Source organism: Rousettus aegyptiacus, unplaced genomic scaffold (assembly GCF_014176215.1).
Source record: "Rousettus aegyptiacus isolate mRouAeg1 unplaced genomic scaffold, mRouAeg1.p scaffold_m13_p_18, whole genome shotgun sequence".
NCBI classification, from domain to species: Eukaryota; Metazoa; Chordata; class Mammalia; order Chiroptera; family Pteropodidae; genus Rousettus; species Rousettus aegyptiacus.
Genome location: NW_023416293.1, coordinates 21,910,547 through 21,929,955, shown reverse-complemented (window position 1 = coordinate 21,929,955; position 19,409 = coordinate 21,910,547). Strand labels below are relative to the sequence as shown.

Below are 19,409 nucleotides of genomic sequence, written 5' to 3'. Positions count from 1 at the left end.
GGGTAGCCATCAGCTACTCTCCTTTATTAATAGGACATCTATCTATTCCTTAGATTTTGTGTTTTTCTTTCTCTTGGGCATGCCTCCCTCTTTGGGAGAGGGAGTATATCTACTGTACGTACTTCTTATTTCTTAGGAAGGGTATCTGTGGTATATTTCCAGATATGCAAGTTCTCAAAATGTATTCTTCTCTCTCTCCTAATCGATAGTTTGTCTAGACATAGAATCCTAACTTGAAAATCATTTTCTCTTAAAAAGTTGAAGGCATTGATTCTTTCTAGTCTTCCATTCTTCAGGTTGTTTTTCAGAAGTCTCACAATGTTTTTATTGGCAGTCCTTTGTGTTCGACTTGTCTTTTTTTTTTTTTTTTCTTGTAGAAGCACTTAGATTTCTCTCTGTTTTGGTGTGAAAGTACACATCTTGGGCCTTGGTGTGCGCAATTTGAACTCTGCTGGAAAGTTGGTGATTTTTTTCTGTTCGTAGTTTCATGAACCTGTGTTCTGGGATTGGTCTAGAATGATCCTCAGGTTTCTGATGCAGGTGACTAAAATGGTGTTTCTAAAACTAAGACGGACACAGGATGACACATTCGAGGTAGGTATGTCAATTAGGTAGAAATGGTGTCTGTTTGATTCAGTGTTTAAGTCTAATGCTCGGGAATGTGGCTTGGCAGGTGCTTGTGCTTTGTGTCATCAGTATGAAAAGGTAGATGCAGAAACTGCAGGAGTGCATGGGTCACCCAAAAAGATGCTGTCCACAGATGACCAGTGGCCTCAGACCAAAACCATGAAAAGTACCATATTTGAGGTTCTAGTAGAGAAAAAGAGACTCATAATGGAGAAAGAAGTCAATTCCAAGCAGTAAGAAGAAAAAGAGAGGTCTAAGTGAACCAAAGGTAGCAGAAAAATCTCAAAAACAATTATGACGTACAGCCAAAACCAAAATATCTATTCGTTTTAGTAAAGAGAAAACAATTTGTACCCTTATCAAAAAGTTTTAATTTTTCCCTATTTTATGGAATTGGATCAAAAGCTGCATTGCAGTGGGCTGAAGAAAATAAAGATGTAGAAATTCTGAGAGTAGACTACTTTTTTTTCCGGAAGGATAGAGACTGGATGAAATATATAGAGGGAGGTGTGTGATCATTGCTTTCAAATCACTTTTAATGGCTGCACCTGAAGATATAGTTATGTTAAGGGTTCTGACTAGTGAGATAGGCTACCAGTAGAAGGAAATGGATATAATTGCTGGTGGCCATAAGGAGGCTAATGAGAATCAAGGATGGTGTTGAGTACCTATAAGTGATGTCAAGAATTTCAAACGAAGCGTAACTCAGTCACATGAAACAGTTAGGAAGGGCACTGGAGGATTAAGAAATAACCAAATACCCTTTCTTGACTCCCTGAGTCTGGGAGGGCAGGAGACAGAGAGCTGTGATAAGGGTTTACTGAAGAACATTATGGCAGACATGGTATCATTTACTTAAAGCTGTGTTTTAATTAAGAAAAAAAGCAACTAATCATATTGGAAAATTAAGGGGTGTGGCTGTAAACACATCTTCCCAATGCCCACAAACTAGCAGGAAACCCAAGGGCTCCAGAACGGAACTTGTAGAGCCGGTGGTGTTATGTAACTCCAATCCATGGGGACATAGGTACAAAGGGAAGAAAAGGACTTGAGTTTGGAGGGGCTTGTACTTAAGAAGACAAGTGTGCCTGTCGGTGAGGAAGGGTTGACCAGTGGCTCATAACCGTACAAGAGCTGGAGAGATTCCTTGGCTGGCTTATTTTAATAGTGAACGTTAATAGGTTGACCATGGTTGGTGGGTTCATCGTGGACTGCTGTAGTTCATCCTTTGCAACTTGGTCACTCGGATTTGTTAGGCTTAAAATGGGCCTAGAAATGGCTGATAGAAGTAGGTCCTGATTGTGATTATTGGGAGAAGAATCTTGGACATATTTCCTTTGAGTGAGAAAGAATGGGAGAACAGATAGTTAAAAAAAAAATAGAGGGGTATCTTCAGGCTGGATAACACGATAGAGGAGGAATGTCAAAGTTATCTGTTGGCTTACGTTGGCTTATGTTACTTTACATCGGTGTCTCTGTGGTTAGATTTTTTTTGTTTTTAATGCTCAGAAATCATAGACTTTATATATACGGACTAGAAATGAGGTAACATTTCTTGGTGTTTCAAACCGCATTAGTGTCTCCAAAAATGTTAGGATGCCAAAGAATCTAATTAGCTTCCTAATGTTTCTATGTGGTTCTTGTTTTCCATCTCAACGACTGCCATGAGGCTCTCTGCTTACTCTTATAAAAAGGTATTCCACTCAGGACGGCAGTGCTATGCAGCTCAAAACATGCCAGGAATATCTTACAAGAATCGTTGGGCTAGTGAAGCAGAGATTTATCCAAGCACTAAAAGTACATTTTTTAAAATGCCAAATACTGTCTTTTCCCAGCCTCAGATCTCTGAATTGACCTTGGTTTCCAAGGACTTGGTTTTGATGAATCACCACTATATGACTACTGAAGGGGGTTCTGGGATATTTCTAACTGCTGTTGTCCCCAAAATGAAGCTCTTTTCCTCTATACTTATTTTATCTGTATCTAAGATGGGGAATGGGAGGGCTTTGGAGACCTTAGCCCACCAGTTCCCGCAATATTCCTATGAGGACTGAGTAGATTAACTGATAGTGCCTGTTTTGTAGATGAAGGGATGGGAGAGAATTTTACTTCTGTTAAATGGCTTTGCCAGTGTCAGGGAGTGAGGTAGCACAGAGCCAAGAAAGGGATTTTAGCCACCTTAACAGTTTAACATTATATGTCTGTCGCACAACCATAGGATTCAATTATGAAATTTTAAACCCTAAATGAATGAAATAGTGCTATTCGTAGGGGTGTTTTGCTGCTATTAATTCTGCCTAATAATAGTCTGTAACTCATTTCTTATTTCCCTGCCCTTCCTGTCCTCAATAGCCATGTCAGGATAAAACTGGCAATACCTGTTAAAATACTTTGTAAATTATATGGTAAAATATAAATATAAGACATTTATGCTGATATTTGCAAAAGTATGTGCTGTTGTCACTTTTAATTACATCAATGAGAAATCAGACAAAGGTAACAAAATATAGTATTTGCATGCTCATACCAGTCTGTTATTTTGACAGGAGGGCCTTGCATCTAAAAGTGGAGGCCATCTGTTATAGTGGAAATATTTAAAAACAATAGGAAATCTGTTATAGTTCCAAAGAAATTGGTTGTCTATATGTCTTTTCTGTATGTCTCCTGAAAATTACAAATGTATGGGATTAGAAACACCATTATTACCCCGAGAAACATCATTAGCATTGATGCAGTGCAGCGGGATTCATGCAACACTGACCACAAAGCATCCTATTCTAAAGAAATAGCTGGAAAAAAATTTCATACTGAAGATCCCACCTGACCTGGGAAATATACCTTATGTGTACAGTGATTTTAAAGGATTGACTTTTACACAGTATTTTCACTGTATATGTAAAGTTGAAACTGTGAGCATTTTCAATATCTTAGCTTCTAAGTTAAACATGATACTCCCAGAACGTGGTGATGACAAACATTTAATTAGAAGTGGGATGGATTTTGCAGTGTAATGCAGGAAATACTTAGGTGATTAATATGGGTAAAGATGTGATGACTGGTATATGGACGGCAAGGTTTATTAAGTACGTCCATGTCCACAGAACACCTCCAACCCCAACTAGGCACACAAGATTGTCCGATACGAGATAACATTTTCCCCAAATATTCTTTGTTTCGTAGTTTCTCCAGCCTCCTCAGACTCCTGCTCTCCCTTTTTGCTGCTCTGATCCAGTTTTTCTGCCCACTCTCTATTTCATGGAGTAAATCCACCAGACCAGAAACCCTTTCTCTCTTTGTATATGAAACTACTCCTATGAACACCTATCTTCCCTTTTTCTTATGTGTGGAAGTAGTATCTCCTCCCATAAAATATCTCTTCTGGATCATTTTCTCTCCTTTAAAGCCATTAATAAACTGGTTTCATTATTATCATGAAATACTGCTTAAGCAACAAAGAAACAAAAAACCTATGCATCCTCTCACTTGTCTTTATCCCTATTCTTCTCCATCTCACTCCATCTGTACTTATGTTTCTTTTTGTTACTAATATTTTTTGTATTTTTGTTTATGGTTTTCTGGCCAGTCTTAAGAAGTTTGTCTAGTTTATCAGTCTTTTAAAAGAAGTATTGTAGTTTGTTGATTATTGCCCAATTTTTTGCTTGTTTGTTTGCTTGCTTATTCACATATTTCCACTCTTTATCCCTTTTTTCTACAACCTATATGTATTTCTGGCTTTGTAATTTGAGTGAATAATTCATATGCCTTCCTGGATTTTACTTATTTTAATTAATTTACTTATTGAAGTACAGTTGACATACAATATCATATTACTTTCAGGTGTAGTGATTTGACATATATATACCTTATGAAATGATCACCATGATAATTCTAGTAACCATCTGTCACCATACAATATTATTACAGTATTATTTATTATATCACCTATGCTCTACATTAAGTACATACCTCTTAATCCCCTTCACCTATTTGGTCCATCCCCCAAAACCCCCTTCCCTCTGGCAGCTTTCACTTTGTTCTCTGTATCTACATGTTAGCTTCTGTTTTTTCTATTTGTTGGTTTCGCTTTTTAGATTCCACATATAAGTGAAATAATATGGTATTTGTCTTTGTCTGACTTATTTCACTTAGCATAATACCCTTTAGGTTTGTGTGTGTGTGTGTGTGTGTGTGTGTGTGTGTGTGTGTGTGTGTGTGATCTTTTTTACCCATTTATCTGCTGGCGAACACTTAGGTGGTCTCCATATCTTGACTAATGTCAATAGTGCTTTCGTTAACACAGGGGTGTAGATATTTTTTTTGAATCAGTATTTTCATTTTCCTCAGAAAAATACCCAGATTAGAACTTTTTGATGGTATTATAGTTCTAGTTTTAATTTTTTTGAGCAGCTTCCATACTGTTTTTCACAGTAACTGCATTAATTTATATTCCATCTAACAGTTCACAACAGTATTATCTTTTTGATAATAGCCATTCCAACAGGTGTGAGGTGATATCTCATTGTAGGTTAGATGTGCACTTCCCTGGATGGTTAGTGACATTGAACATCTTTTCAAGTGTCTGTTGGCCTCTGTATGTCTTCTCTGGAGAAATATCTATTCACGTCCTCTGCCAATTTTTAAATCTGTTTTTTTTTTATATATATATAATGAGTTGTTTGAGTTATATATATATATATCTGTTCCACTGTTCTATGTGTACGTTTTTATGCCAATACCATGCAATTTTGATTACTATAGCCTTGTAGTACAGTTTGATATCAAATCGCATGATACTTCCAACTTTGTTCTTCATTCTCAATATTGCTGTGGGTATTTAGGGACTTTTATAGTTCCATATAAGTTATAGGATTATTCTAGTTCTGTGAAAAATGCCATTGATATTTTGACAAGGATGCATTGAACTTATGGATTACTTTGGCAGTTATGGACATTTGAACAATGCTAATTCTTCTCTACACAAGCACAGTATATGCTTCCCGTTATTTTTATCTTCTTCGATTTTTTTCTTTAGTGTCCTAGTATTTTCCAGGTACAGGGTTGGGTTTTTTTACCTCATTGGTTAAATTTATTCTGAGGTATTTTTTGATGCAATTGTAAATGGGATTGTTTTCTAAATTTCTCTGATAGTTCATTATCTGCAACCAAATTCTGAATATTAATTCTGTATTCTGCTACTTTACTGAATTCAGTTATCAGTCTAACAGTTTTGGGGTAGAATCATTAGTGTTCTCTCTACATAGTATCGTGTCATTAGCAAATAATGACAGTTTTTCATCTTCCTATCCAATTTGGATGCCTTATATTTTTCATGTTTGACTTCTGTGGCTAGGACTTACAATATTATGTTGAATAAAAGTGGTGAAAGTGGACATCCTTGTCCTGTTCCTGATATTAAAAATAAAATGCTTTTAAGCCTTTCTCCATTGATTTGATGTTAGTTCTGGGTTTGTCATATATGGCCTTTATTACATTGAGGTATGTTCTGTCCAATACCACTTTGCTGAAAGTTTTTATCAAATGGATACTGGATTTTGTCACATAGTTTCTCTGCGTCTATTGATAGGATCACATGATTTTTACCTTTCGATTTGTTAATGTGGTGTATCACTTTAGTTGATTTGCAGATATTGAACCTCGCAGCCCAGGAGAAAATCTAGCTTGATCATGATATGTGATCTGTTTGATATATTACTGAATTTAATTTGCTAATATTTTGTTGAGGATTTTGCATCTATGTTTATCAGGGATACCGGTCATTAATGTTTTGAATAATGTCTTTGATTTTGGAATCTGGGTAATAGTGGCCTCCTATAATGAGCTTGGGAGCCCTCTTTCCTCTTGAATTTTTTGGAATAGTTTGAGAAGAATAGGTATTAATTCTTCTTTGAATGTTTGGTAAAATTCACCTCTGAAGCTGTACAGTCCAGGACTTTTGCTTATTGGGAGACTTTTGATTACTGACTCAAGTATTTTTAGTAGCAACCATCAGTTGAGATTTCTGCTTCTTCTTGATTCAGTCTAGGAAAATTGTTTCTATGAATTTGTCTGTTTCTTCCAAATTGTTCGATTTGTTAGCATTTAATTGCTTATAGTATTTTCTATAAGCCTTTGCATTTCTGTGCAGTTAGTTGTCACTTCTTTTTCATTTCTGATTTTATATATTTGGATCCTCTATTTATTTTTTGATGAGTCAAGTTAAAGTTTTATCATTTTTTTTTTACCTTTTCAAAGAACCAGCTCAGTTTAATTGGTCCTTTGTTTGTTTATTTTCATGCTAATCTATATTATTTCTTTCCTTCTACTCACCTTGGGCTTTGTTTGCTTTTTGTTGTTATTCCATTCAGTTTAGATTGTATTTGAGATCTTTTCTGTTTCTTGAGGTAGGCCTGTATTGCTATAAATTTCTCGCCTAGGACAGTCTTTACTAAGTCTTATAGATTTTGGCTCACCGTGTTTTAATTTTCATTTGTCAAGCTATCTTGATTTTTTCCTTGATATCTTTGTCAAGCCATTCATTGTTTAGTAGCATGGTATTTAGCCTCCATGTATTGGTGTATTTTTAAGGTTTCTTCTTGCAGTTGATTTCTAGTTTCATACCAGTTGGAGAAGATACTTTAATTTATTGAGACTTGTTTTGTGGCCTAACATGTGGTCTGTCCTGTAAAATGATCCATGTTCTCTTGAAAAGAATATATATTCTGCTGCTTTGGGGTCAAGTGCTCTAAAAATATTAATGAAATCTGTCTGGTCTAGTGTTTCATATAAGGTCACTGTTTCCTTGTTGTTTTTTATGTCTGAAAGATCTGTCCATTGGTTTCAAAGGGGTGTTAAAGTCCCCTACTATGACTGTTTAACTGTTAGTCTCTCCTTTCATGTTGCTCAATATTTGCTTTATACTTTTAGGTGCACCTATGTTAGGTAAATAAATGTTTACTAGAGTTTAATCCTCTTGTTGGATTGTACCCTTTATTATTATGTAATGCCCTTCTTTGTCTCTTATAATAATAAGAGACAAATAATAATATTTTTAATCCATTTTGTCAGGTTTAAGTATTACTACACCAGCTTTTTTTTTTTTTACCAGTTGCATAACATCTTTTTTCATCGTCTTACTTCCAGCCTTTGTGTGTCTTTCAATCTGCAGTGAGTCCCTTATAGATAGAATACGTCTTGTTTTTTTATACATTCAGCTAGCCTATTTCTTTTGATTGGAACATTTAACCATTTACATTTAAATTGATCATTGATAACTATGTAGTTATTGCCATTTTATTATTCATATTTATGTTCTCCCCCCTTCTTTCTAAAGAAGTAACTTTAACATTTTTTTGTATTACTGTCTTGGTGGCCATGAATTTCTCTGAGAAGCTGTTTATTTCATCCTCAATCTTAATTGATAGTCTTGCTAGATAGGGTAGTCTTGGTTGTAGGTCCTTAACTTTTGTCACCAAATATTTTGTGTCAATCCTTTCTGACCTGAAACGTTTCTATTGATAAATAAGCTGATAGGGCATACCCTTTTAAGTAACTTGCTGCCCTTCTTTTGCTGCTTTTAGTATTCTCTCTTTGTATTTAACCTTTGCCATTTTAAGTATGATGTGTCTTGGTGTGGGCCTCATTGAATTTATCTTGTTTGAGACTCTGCACTTCCTGGGCTTATATGTCTGTTTCCTTCACAAAGTTAGAGAAGTTTCAGTCATTATTTTTTCATATAGTTTCTCAAACCCTTGCTTTTGCTCTTCTTTCAGTTTCCCTATGATGCAAATATTATTGCACCTGATGTTGTCCCAGAAGTCCCTTAAACTTTTCTCACTTTTTTGATTCTTTTTATTTTTTGCTGTTTCAATTGGCTGTTTTCTGCTACCTGTCTTCTGTATCGCTCATTCTGTTCTCTGCTTCATCTAATCTAATGTTGATTCCTCCTAAGGTTTCTTCATTTTGGTTATTGTATTCTTTATTTCTGACTTTTTTAAATGGTTTCTTTGTCCCATTTTATGCTTACTGTCTCTGTGTTTGTTCTCACTAAGTTCACCTACACGTCTCCTTAAGTTCATTGAGCATCCTTATAACCAGTATTTTGAACTTGTATCTGGTGGGTTGCTTGCATCCATTTAGCCTTTTTTGTGGAATTTTCTCTTCTTTCATTTGGGACTTTTTTTTCTCATTTTGGCTTCTTCTCTGTGTTAATTTCTATGAATTAAATAAATCTGCTGTATCTCCCAGTCTTAGCCAGGTGGCTTTATGTAGCAAGTGTCCTGTATGACCCAGTGGTGCCGTCTTCGTTATCATCTGCACTGGGTGCTTCAAGAGTGTTGCTCGCATGGGTTTTGTGTCCCATCTTGTTGTAGTTGAGCCTTGATCGTTGTTGGTACATCAGTGAGTGAGATCAACTCTCAGGCTGACTGGCATATCCTGAGTTGTTGTTCTGCCAGAGCTCAGAATGCCTGTGAGCGAGTGAGTCTGTGCACAGGTCCTTTAAAAGGTGTCTGGGTTTCCAGCAGCCTTCTGTCTCGCCCTGATGGTTGGAATCCCCAGTGATTTTCACAACCTCTTCCCAACTTTGGAACCCTGGGCTGGGGGTTCCTAGTGTGGGGTCCAATGCTTCTCAGTGAGAACCTCCACATCTGAGATATCCCTTCCACTGTTCAACTACCACATGTAGATGTGAGATCAGCCCAGTTCATGTCTTTTCCCCTTCTACCAGTCTCCATGTGGCCTCTTCTTCATATACTTAGCTATAGGACTTCTGTTCAGCTAGTCTTCAAATGGTTTTCCAGGTTGATTGTTCTGTAATTTAGTTCTGATTTTAATGTGGTCATGAGAGGAGGCAAGTACAAACTTTATGTACTCTGCCATCTTGACTGGAACCACCACTGGGATCTTTTTTTTTTTCTACTAACTTTGGGCTTTGTTTATCCCTTTTTCTAGTTCCTTTAGGTATAAGACTACATCATTTATTTGAGATTTTTCTTTTTTTTTAAGTATGCCTGTATCACTATAAACTTATTTTGAACTGTTTTTGGTGGATCTATAGATTTTGGAATGTTGACTTCATTTTCATTTGTCTAGAGATAATTTTTATTTCCTATTTGACTTCTTCACTGACCCATTGGTTGTTTGGTAGCATATTGTTTATCCTCCACATGATTTTGCTCTTTTAATTATATTTTTCTTGAAGTTGATTTCTAGTTTCACACCATTGTATTTGTAAAAGATGCTTGATGTGATTTCAGTGTTCTGAAATTTACTGGAACTTGTTTTGTGGCCAAACATGTGGTCTAGCCTGTTAGAATGTTTCATGTGAAAAAAATGTTATTCTGCTTGCTTTGGATGGAACATTCTATATATGTCTATTAATATCTTCTGGTATAATTTAAGACCAGTGTGCCCTTGTTGATTATCTTTTTGGATGAACTATTCATTGATGTAAGTGGGTGTTAAAGTCTCCTACAGTCTTTTTAGTACTATTAGTTTCATCCTTTATTTCTGTCAACATTTGTTTTATACATTTAGGTGCTCCTGTGATGGGCGCATAGATATTTGCATGTATCGTGTCCTTGTTTTATCGATCTCTTTTCATTATGTAATGTCTTTTTTTTCTCTTCTACAATCTTTGTTTTAAAGTCTGTCAGATATCAATATTGCTACTCTAACTTTTTTTTGTTTCCATTTTCATGGAATATTTTTTTCTCATTCCTTCACTTTCAATATATGTGTCTTTAGATCTGAAGTGAGTGTCTTCTAGGGAGCATCTTTTGATTGGATTATTTAGCCATTTGCATTTAAAGGAATTTTGTATTTGATTTTGACATAGATAAGCCAAGGTTTCTTTTAAAATGTATCAGGTTGACATTGGTTAATAAAATTATATAGGTTTCAAATGTGCAATTCAATAATATATCATCTGTATATTGCATTGTGTATATATGTCTTTAGTGCCATTTAAATTATTTTCTATGTTTTTGTAGTTCTCTGTTTTTTTTTTCTTTTGCGATTTGGTGACTTTTAGTGTTATGTCTGGATTTCTTTATTTTTATATTTTGTGTCTCTATTATAGAATTGTGGTTTCTGGTTATCATAAGGCTTATATATAACAACCTATGTATGTAGCAGTCTATTTTAAGTTAGTGACCCTTAAATTTGAACACATTCTGAAAGCACTACATTTTTATTCCCTCTGCTACTATTTTATGTTTTCAGCATATTATATCATTTTATTGTATGTATCCCTTACCTAATTATTGTAGATAGAGATAATTTTACTACTTTCGATTTTTAACCATCACACTAGCTTTATAAATAGTTGTTCCACTACCTTGGCTGTATGTTTTTCTTCACCAGGGTACATTTTTTTTTCGTTCACATATTTCCTTATTTCTACTTCCTTGTTTTTCTTTTCTGCTTAAAAAAGTCTCTTTAACATTTTTATAAGACTGGTTTAGTGGTCATGTGTTCAATGGTATCTTTTTCCTGGTAATGTTTTTTACCTAAATTTCTATTTGATATTAATATAAGTATATATCAGCTGCTTTTGGCACTTCCACAATTCTACTTTCAACTTTTCTGTGTCCTTATGGGCCAAGAAACCAGTTTAGGGGCGATTCCTAATGTTCTAGTAAAGCCATCCCAGTTGCGCACTCAGGGAAGTTGAGGGGTTGACCCAGTAGGCCCACTTCAAACTTTGTACTTTAGCCTGGATTTCATATTTTCTGACCCTATAAGGCCCCACACTGGCAGAGGTTGCAATGATGAAGCTGTGCATCTCCACACACCCTGTAATCCTATAGTATTCAAAATGTCGAGATATTTTCCTTCAGCCAGCATACAGTCAGTAGTGATGTCTGCAGGCTCCTTTGGTTAGGGAATGAGGGAATCATTATAGTATACACTTGCCACTACATTTCAGCATTTTTCCTCACAGGGACCCAACCTCCTGTTTGGTCAGTGAGTTCTGGATCTGAAATTGGCTCAATTCTGGGAACTGAGCAAAAAAAATCTTAACTTTTTTTTATTGGAGCAACTACCCTTGTTTTCCTGTTCCTCTCTCTTGCCCTTTTCTTTAGTTTAGATGTTATTTGTTCCTAAGGATGCCATGATCTTTAACTATCTCCACACTCCTTGTGGGTCAGATCCTCTTAGCTGCCCCTTGCCTCGTTAGTCACTATGATAATTCTGGTCCCCAGGCTTCTGACACCCTGACTTCTGCCACTATATGATAGTTAATTCTTGCAGATCCTTGGATATAGAATCCCTTTTTTCCTTTAATATAACACTTCTCTAGTGGAGTTATGCTGGGATGACACCTTAATTAATATTCTAGCAGCTTAGATTGAAGCTGGGGAAGCTTCTGAAGAGGCCATTTGTTGCCTTCTGCAGTGTCATCTAGCACAGACACGGCACTAGCTCTTACTAGAGAAGGGTGCGCTATTTGTACAAACTCCTGAGAATTTCAGAGATCTATTGAAGTGACCAGCAGATGTGTCCATTTCTTGTTTTTGGATCCGAGGTTTTCCGAGCCAGGCTCTGACTTTAGCTTCACAAACCTGCTTTGGCTGAGCATTTAAATGTTTCTGGAGCTCTGCAACTCTGATCATTGGGTCTTCTTTTTGTTGTTCAGATGTTTCTCTCGTTTCACTGCAGAAGATAGCTGCCTCTTTCCAAACTACCAAGGAGGCCTTCTAATAGTCTTTAACCACTTATTCTTGCTCTGGATCTCTCATTATCCCTCTGCAGAATGTCAATTCGACTTAGCAATAGTCAGCCAACTCCACTGTCTATGTGGCATTGTTCTCACCATATTTTCCATAGCCTGAATCATCATACCTGCAAGGACATTTCCACACCAGGACATTTTCTTAGGCTGACTCTGGTCATATCTTAGCAATTTATGGCCTCCATTGGGCTCAGGGTCTGTCTGGGCCCCGTGTACCACTGAGGACAGTGAGAAGTGGTAAGCTAAGCTATTCCAGAACCCATCTCACTGCTTCTTTTCTCAGTTTCCCTATGGCCCTTCTTAAGTTATTTCGGGTTCTGCAAGAAGCAGTTGCCAAAATTGGATTTATTGGGGAAAATGGGAAAGGTGCCAGAGGGAGCTGAGACGGCTATTAAACCTGGATGCAGGTCCAAACCCAGTGGAGGAGAGGGAAGGAAAAAAGCCTAGACAGGAAAAGTTTTAGACTGCAGTGCAGTTAGAAAACAATTTTGACAGAACTGATGGGAAGTTCTTGAGCCAAAGTTGCCCTTTAGAGGAGTTGTGTCTCTTTGAATTGTACCCCCATTGTACTCTTGTTGTGCTCACTCATAGCTGGGAGCAACCCTGGGACCATGTGCAAGTGATGTGATTGACTTCAGTATATAGAAGCTGTAGCCCTTGGGCATTTTCATTTTCTGCAGTTGGAAATCTGGAAGATCGTAAAGATACATTCTAATGACTGCCCCAGAAATATTTTCTTTCTCTATTTTTATACCTTTAAACTAATAAGTATTCATTTATTTACTATCTTTGTCCCTTTCCAAAATAATGTAATACCTTTCATTATTTAAGTTTTTTCACCACTGTCCCACAAGTTGTTGATAAATATTTTAGGCCTTTAATTTTTTTCTTCTTTTTCTTGTGAAAGATGCGACATCTCAACTTAGGTTCCTTTTGTCTGTTTGTTGTTTGCGTACAGACTTCCAGTTGTTCCAGTATCATTTGTTGAAAAGACTGTCCTTTCTCTATTGATTTGCCTTTGTTCCTTTATCAAAAATCAGTCAACTCTTTGTATGAGTCAACTTCTGGGTGCACTACTCTATTTAATCAATTTATGTATGTACTCTTCCACCAGTGCCATGCTGTCCTGATTACTGTAGCTTTTATAAGAAGTCTTGAAATTGGGTAATATGAGAACTTCATCTTCGTTTTTCTTCTTTACCATTGTGATGGCTATTCCAGGTCTTTTGCCTCTACGTACAAACTTTAGAATCAGTTTGTCAGTGTCTACAAAATAACTTGTTAGAATGTTGATTGGGATTATTTGAGTAAGAGCAGGTTCAGAAGAACTAGTATCTTTATGATTTTGACCATTCCTATCGATGTGCATGGATATCTCTCCATTTATTTAGATCTTCGATTTTTTAATCAGTTTTGTTGTTTTCCTCTTATAGATCATATATATGTACATTTATATACATATTATATATATATAGTTAGGTTTATACCTTACTATTTCATGTTTTAGTGCTACGGTAAATTTTATACACACGCACACACATATATGTGTGTGCGTGTGTATATATATATATTTTAATTTCAAAGTTTAATTGTTCTGTGCTGGTGGATAGAAAAGTAATTGAGTTTTTTATGTTGACCTGTACCTTTAAACTTGCTATACTTATTTATTAGTTCCAGGAGATATCTTGTAGATTTTTTGGCATTTTCTACATAGACATATTCATCTACAAATAAAGACAGTTTTATGTCTTTCTTTCCAATCTATATACCTTTTCTTTCCATTTCTTGTCTTACTGCATTAGCTAGAACTTTCAGTATGATGCTAAAAAGCAGTGTTAGAGAGGACACCCTTGCCTTATTACTGGTCTTAGGAGAAAAGCATTTAGCTTTTCTATTAGTTATAGGGTACTTTTTTGTAGATGTGTCTTATTAAGTTGAACAAATTCTCTATTACTAGTTAGCTGAGAGTTTTTATAATAGTGTTAGATTTGGTCAAATCCCTTTTTCACATCTATTGGTAGCATATGGTTTTTTTCTTTAGTTTGTTGATAAAGTAGATTAAATAGTATAGTTTTATTTTAATATCGAACCCATTTCATAAAATTAGAATAAACCTCACTTGGTCATGGGATATAATTCCTTTTATTCATGTTGAATTCTGTTTAGTAATACTTTTTTGAGAATTTTTGCATCTATCTTAAAGAGGGATATTGACCTGCATATATTCTTTCTGTATTGTCTTTATGTTGTTTTGGTATCAGACTAATGCTGGCCTCATAGAATGAGTTAGGAACTCTTTCTTCTGCTTCCATTTTCTGGAAGAGATTGAAGAAAATTGGCATCATTTCTTTCATAAAGTTTTGGTAGAATTCATAGGGTAACCATGTAGGCCTGGTGATTTCTTTTTTGGAAAGTTATTTATTTATTTAATTTCTGTAGTAGATGTAGGTGTCTTAGGTGATTTATTTTTCCTGTGAGAGTTTTGGTAGTTTGTGTCTTTCAAAGAATGATCTATTTTTTCTAAGTTACAAAATTTGTGGATATAGAATTATTCATAATATTTCTTTAAATGTCCATGGGATTAATAATGATAATTCTTCTTTTATTTTTCATATTACTAATTTGTCATTGTTGTCTTCTTCCTCCTCTTGTTCCTCTTCCTCCTCTTATTCTTCTCCACTTCCTCCTCCTCCCTCTCTTTTTCTCTCATCTGTATACATAATAACAGCTTCTCTTTCTAAGATCTTAGCCATATCCTTTTTCTCTTCTTCTCTCTTTGTATGCCTGTGTCCTAATCTTCTATTTCCATAAGGATACCAGTTATATTGGATCGGAGCCTATCCTTATGACCTCATTTTACCTTAAACACACCACTTTATATACTTATTTATTTGTTTGTTTGTTTAATGTGAGGTAAGTTGTTCCCTCTCTCTCTCTCTCTCTCTCTCTCTCTTTCATTATCCTGGCTAGAAGTTAATCCATTTTATTAGTATTAAAAAAAAACAGCTTTTGGTGTTGCTTATTTTTTTCTACTTTTCCTGTTTTCAATTTTATTTATTTATGCTCTTAATTTTTATTATTTATTTTGCTACTGCTTACTTTAGAGTTAAATTGCACTTTTTACCTTAGTTCTCTAAGGCGGAATCTTATGTTATTGATCTTAGAACTTTCTCTTTTCCTAATGTAACCATTTTATGCTATAAATTTTCATCTAAGTTTTGCTTTAACTGCATCCGACAATTTTGATATATTGTATTTTCAGTTCAAAAAATTTTTAATTTCCCTTGAGAGATTCTTTCTGACCTATTATTTACTTTAAAATGATTTGCAAATTTCCTTGTTAATGTTATTGGTTTCTAATTTAATTTCATTGTGGTCAGAGAGCATACCTGGTATAATTTCATTTCTTTCCCTCTTTTCCTTACCCCCACATAATTATGAGTTAACACAAGACTTTTATATAAATTAAAACTGATGTCAGATATCAGTCTCTTAGGGCAGGGGTCCTCAAGCCCCGGGCCATGGACCGATACCTGTCTGTGGCCTGTTAGGAACCGGGCCACACAGCAGGAGGCGAGCAGCGAGTGAGTGAGCAAAGCTTCATCTGTATTTGCAGCTGCTCCCCAGCCCTAGCATCTCCGCCTCAGCTCCCCCTCAGTTCATCAGGCATTAGACTCTTAGAGGAGCACCAGTCTCTGGTGCCTAAAGGTTGGGGACTGCTGTGTTGGGGGACAGCAGGCCAGCACCAGAGTGAGTTAAAAACTGTTACTCATTTCCCCCTGCTCTTCAATGTAGTTTATCTCACTTCACCACAGAAAGTTTACAGTAGCTCCTGCCAAAAAATTCCTTTACTTTTATGGTACCAATGTTAATTTCTTAGCTTTGACAAATGTACTGTGATTGTGTAAGATGTTAATATTAGTAGAAGCTGAGTGACGGCTATATGGGAATTCTCTATATCATTTTTTCAACGTTTCTGTAAATAAAATATTAATAGAAGGCCATGAAGGAGCCAAAGCTCCCATAATTGAGTTTCATGAAGGGAAAATGAAAGTAATAGATTTAATTCTACTTGCACAGGTGTAACCGAAAGGAGTCAAAGAAAAGCTCTGTTACTGATTTCTAATCTTCAGGTTCAAATAAGCAGCACAGTAAAGTTCTATTATTTAAATATATAGGATGAAAATTGTTGCAAGTTACAGGTTTGATTCAGGGACTCTTGAGAGAAAAATAGTGGAAAGGTGGTCTGTGAAGCCAGATTTCAAAATGAGTGAGGACACAGAAGCACTGAATTATAAACCAACTGTATGTAAATAATGGTATCTTTAATGGGTATGCATGGCTGAGAGAAATATTTTTGAATGGTGAAATTTTTATATGCTTCTAGGATCAGGAAAATAAACCAACTGTAAGAGATTTTAGAAGTTGGAAATAACAGACGATGGATTTGATACTTTTCTAAAGGACGTAGTTGTAGGTTGGATAAAGACCATGCAGGCAAATAGTGTAGAATTGATTTATAGGTGATGAATATTTTTCCCCCTTGGAGATAAAGGTGCAATGATAGGGCGATATATAGAGAATAAATTTTAGAGAGGTGAAAAATATGTAAATTAGTAAAGTGAGATTTTTATGAAAGGTAGAATTCAAATTGAGGAAAGAATGGAGGTTAACTCAGAAGCACAGCTGGAATATACATATAAGCCATAGGAGATGGGAGAACAGTAACTGTCTTAACGTCGTGGACCACAGTTGCTGCCTGGTCCCTAGTTTTAGGGCTCAGCATGAGTCTCAACTTACATTGTTTCCTCAGGGCCAATCCTTCTTGAATGTGTCACTTAGATTCTTAAGCTTTTCTTCCATGTTTTGTATGAGCTGATAGTTGCTCTTATGTTGAATTACCTTTTCTTCTAAGAGCTGTTAGTCGTTTTGAGATCATAATTACCCTGAAGGTGGAAATACCATAATTTTTCATTTTAAGAAAAAAAATACTGGTTTGTCCTCCTACCAGTCTGAATTTCTCTGATCTTCCATTGCTGGAGCAAAATGGTTGGGATAAGATTATTTTTGTGTGTTTTTTAGAAGATGTGGGAGACCCCTCAAAGGCCTTTTAATAATGAGTGAAAAGGATTTATTTTTCCTTATTAAAGTAATAAAATTTGTTATACTTCATATAAGTTCTTACAAGGGGTGGAGGAAGGAGGTGAAATGAAGGTGACGATTTATTTAGTATGCCAGATATTGCAGTTATTTGTAGAAGGCTTTAACTGAAAATAGATTTTTCTCCTGAGATTTTAGTTTATTCTGAAGAATAACATTACAAAATCAACATTACATAATAAAAATGACAAAAGCAAGGAAAGATGTATAATGATGATCCTAGTCAGTTCATTTCAACTGTTATGCTCTCGCTTAACACCGAGATGCTTTATGTTTTTGGTTCTGCGTATATGAACTACATTAACTTACACATGTGCAATTCTTATTCTGGGTATAAACTCTCATTTTGTACCTGACATTTTTGCTATACTCCAAAAGGATGATGATGTTGAGAGGAGAAAGGAGGGACACTCAGTCACAGAGGAAACAGAGAGAGAGGCAGCCCAGGCCCATTTAGATTGGTCCATACTTAATTGCTGAGTCTCTGAAAGGCCCTTTTGATCACAGAGTGTGTATAAGAAGCTACCTCATCAGACCCTTCACTTCCACCCACCAATACAAACATGGAAATAGTTGAAAATAGCCTGAACTGGCACCTTGGCAATTGAGCCATAAAGGGAGGACTTTAGTCCCATTATCATCAGAGAAATTAATAAATGGCCTCAACTTGTCTGCATAGAGCTTGGAGAGGCAGCAGAACATAAGAATAGCAACTCAGACCTGAATTGTTGGATTAGCTTTACTGATAACTACAGCTATATTTGTTGTAGAAGGAAGGGGAATTTGAATTAAATGAATTCACTTCTTTCAGCAGACCTCTTAGCTTAACTGTTAACTGTGGTTTCTTAACTAGGTGCCAAAAAACTCTGTGTGCACTCACATGCATGTATGCGTGTGTTCATGTGTATGAAATATATGTTACAGAGTATGAAATGGTCATATGAAATCAAGTCAAGAATAAAGGATATAATTTGTTATTGTTCACTTCTTATATGATACCAGGGTAAAAGGATATATATATTTTTTTCTACACAAATGAAGTGAGAGGAATTCTCTTGGCAGGAGTTACTGTAAACTTTTTTCGGAGCCAAGTAAGATAAACTACATAGATGAATAAGGAAGAATGGGTATGGGCAATTAAGCTACTCTGCTGCTACCCTGCTGTCCCCAAGGAGAATGGCATATGGACATCAGTTTTAATTTTTATAAAGGTCTTGTGTTCTCTCATAATTATGTGGGCGTATAGAGAAAAAAAGAAGTGAATCGCTTACCTTAACTTTTTTGTGCAAGGGATAAACGCCATGGCTTTTCACACTCTGAACACACCGTGATGACTCAAGAGGGACCTATCATGCTGTCTCTGTCAGTGACAACAAAACCATCGCTAATGGATCTTGTTATGTGCCTGGCAACTTCATGAACTACGTTACATACTTATCTCATTTAAACCTCACAAGAGTCAGATTAGGTAGGAAGCATTGTCATTCTCATTTTACAAATGAGGTGACAAAACTTAGAAAAGTTAATTGGGTCAACTCAGGTCCACTCTAGATGGAGCCAGAACTAAATCTTGGTCCTTCAAATTTAAGGCCCTTGTCTTCAAACCTCAGGCTCTAAAAGACCTAACAGATTCATTCCACAGCAAAGTTCCTGAAAACCAGGATTGTTTTTCTCCAGAAGTGTCTAGTTTAGTTCTTCAGCAGAAATCAGTCTTTAAGCAATATTTATTCAACAATTACTGTATGCCAGACACTCTTCAGGTGCTGGGGATAAAAGCAGTGAACATAAGAGAGAAAAATAACTCAGGGTGAATTACAGCAGAGGAAAAACAAGTCAACAAGCAGACAAATTCTCTCGTGTTTCTGATTGCACAGAGTGCTGTGCAGAA

General features: G+C 35.9%; 1 protein-coding gene across 4 annotated transcripts in view; it reads left to right on the top strand.

The window, feature by feature from the left end:
• The window catches only part of FMN2 (formin 2), a 371,091-nt gene that overhangs the window by 304,426 nt on the left and 47,256 nt on the right, over positions 1–19,409 (top strand). The gene's annotated exons all lie outside the window — the stretch shown is intronic.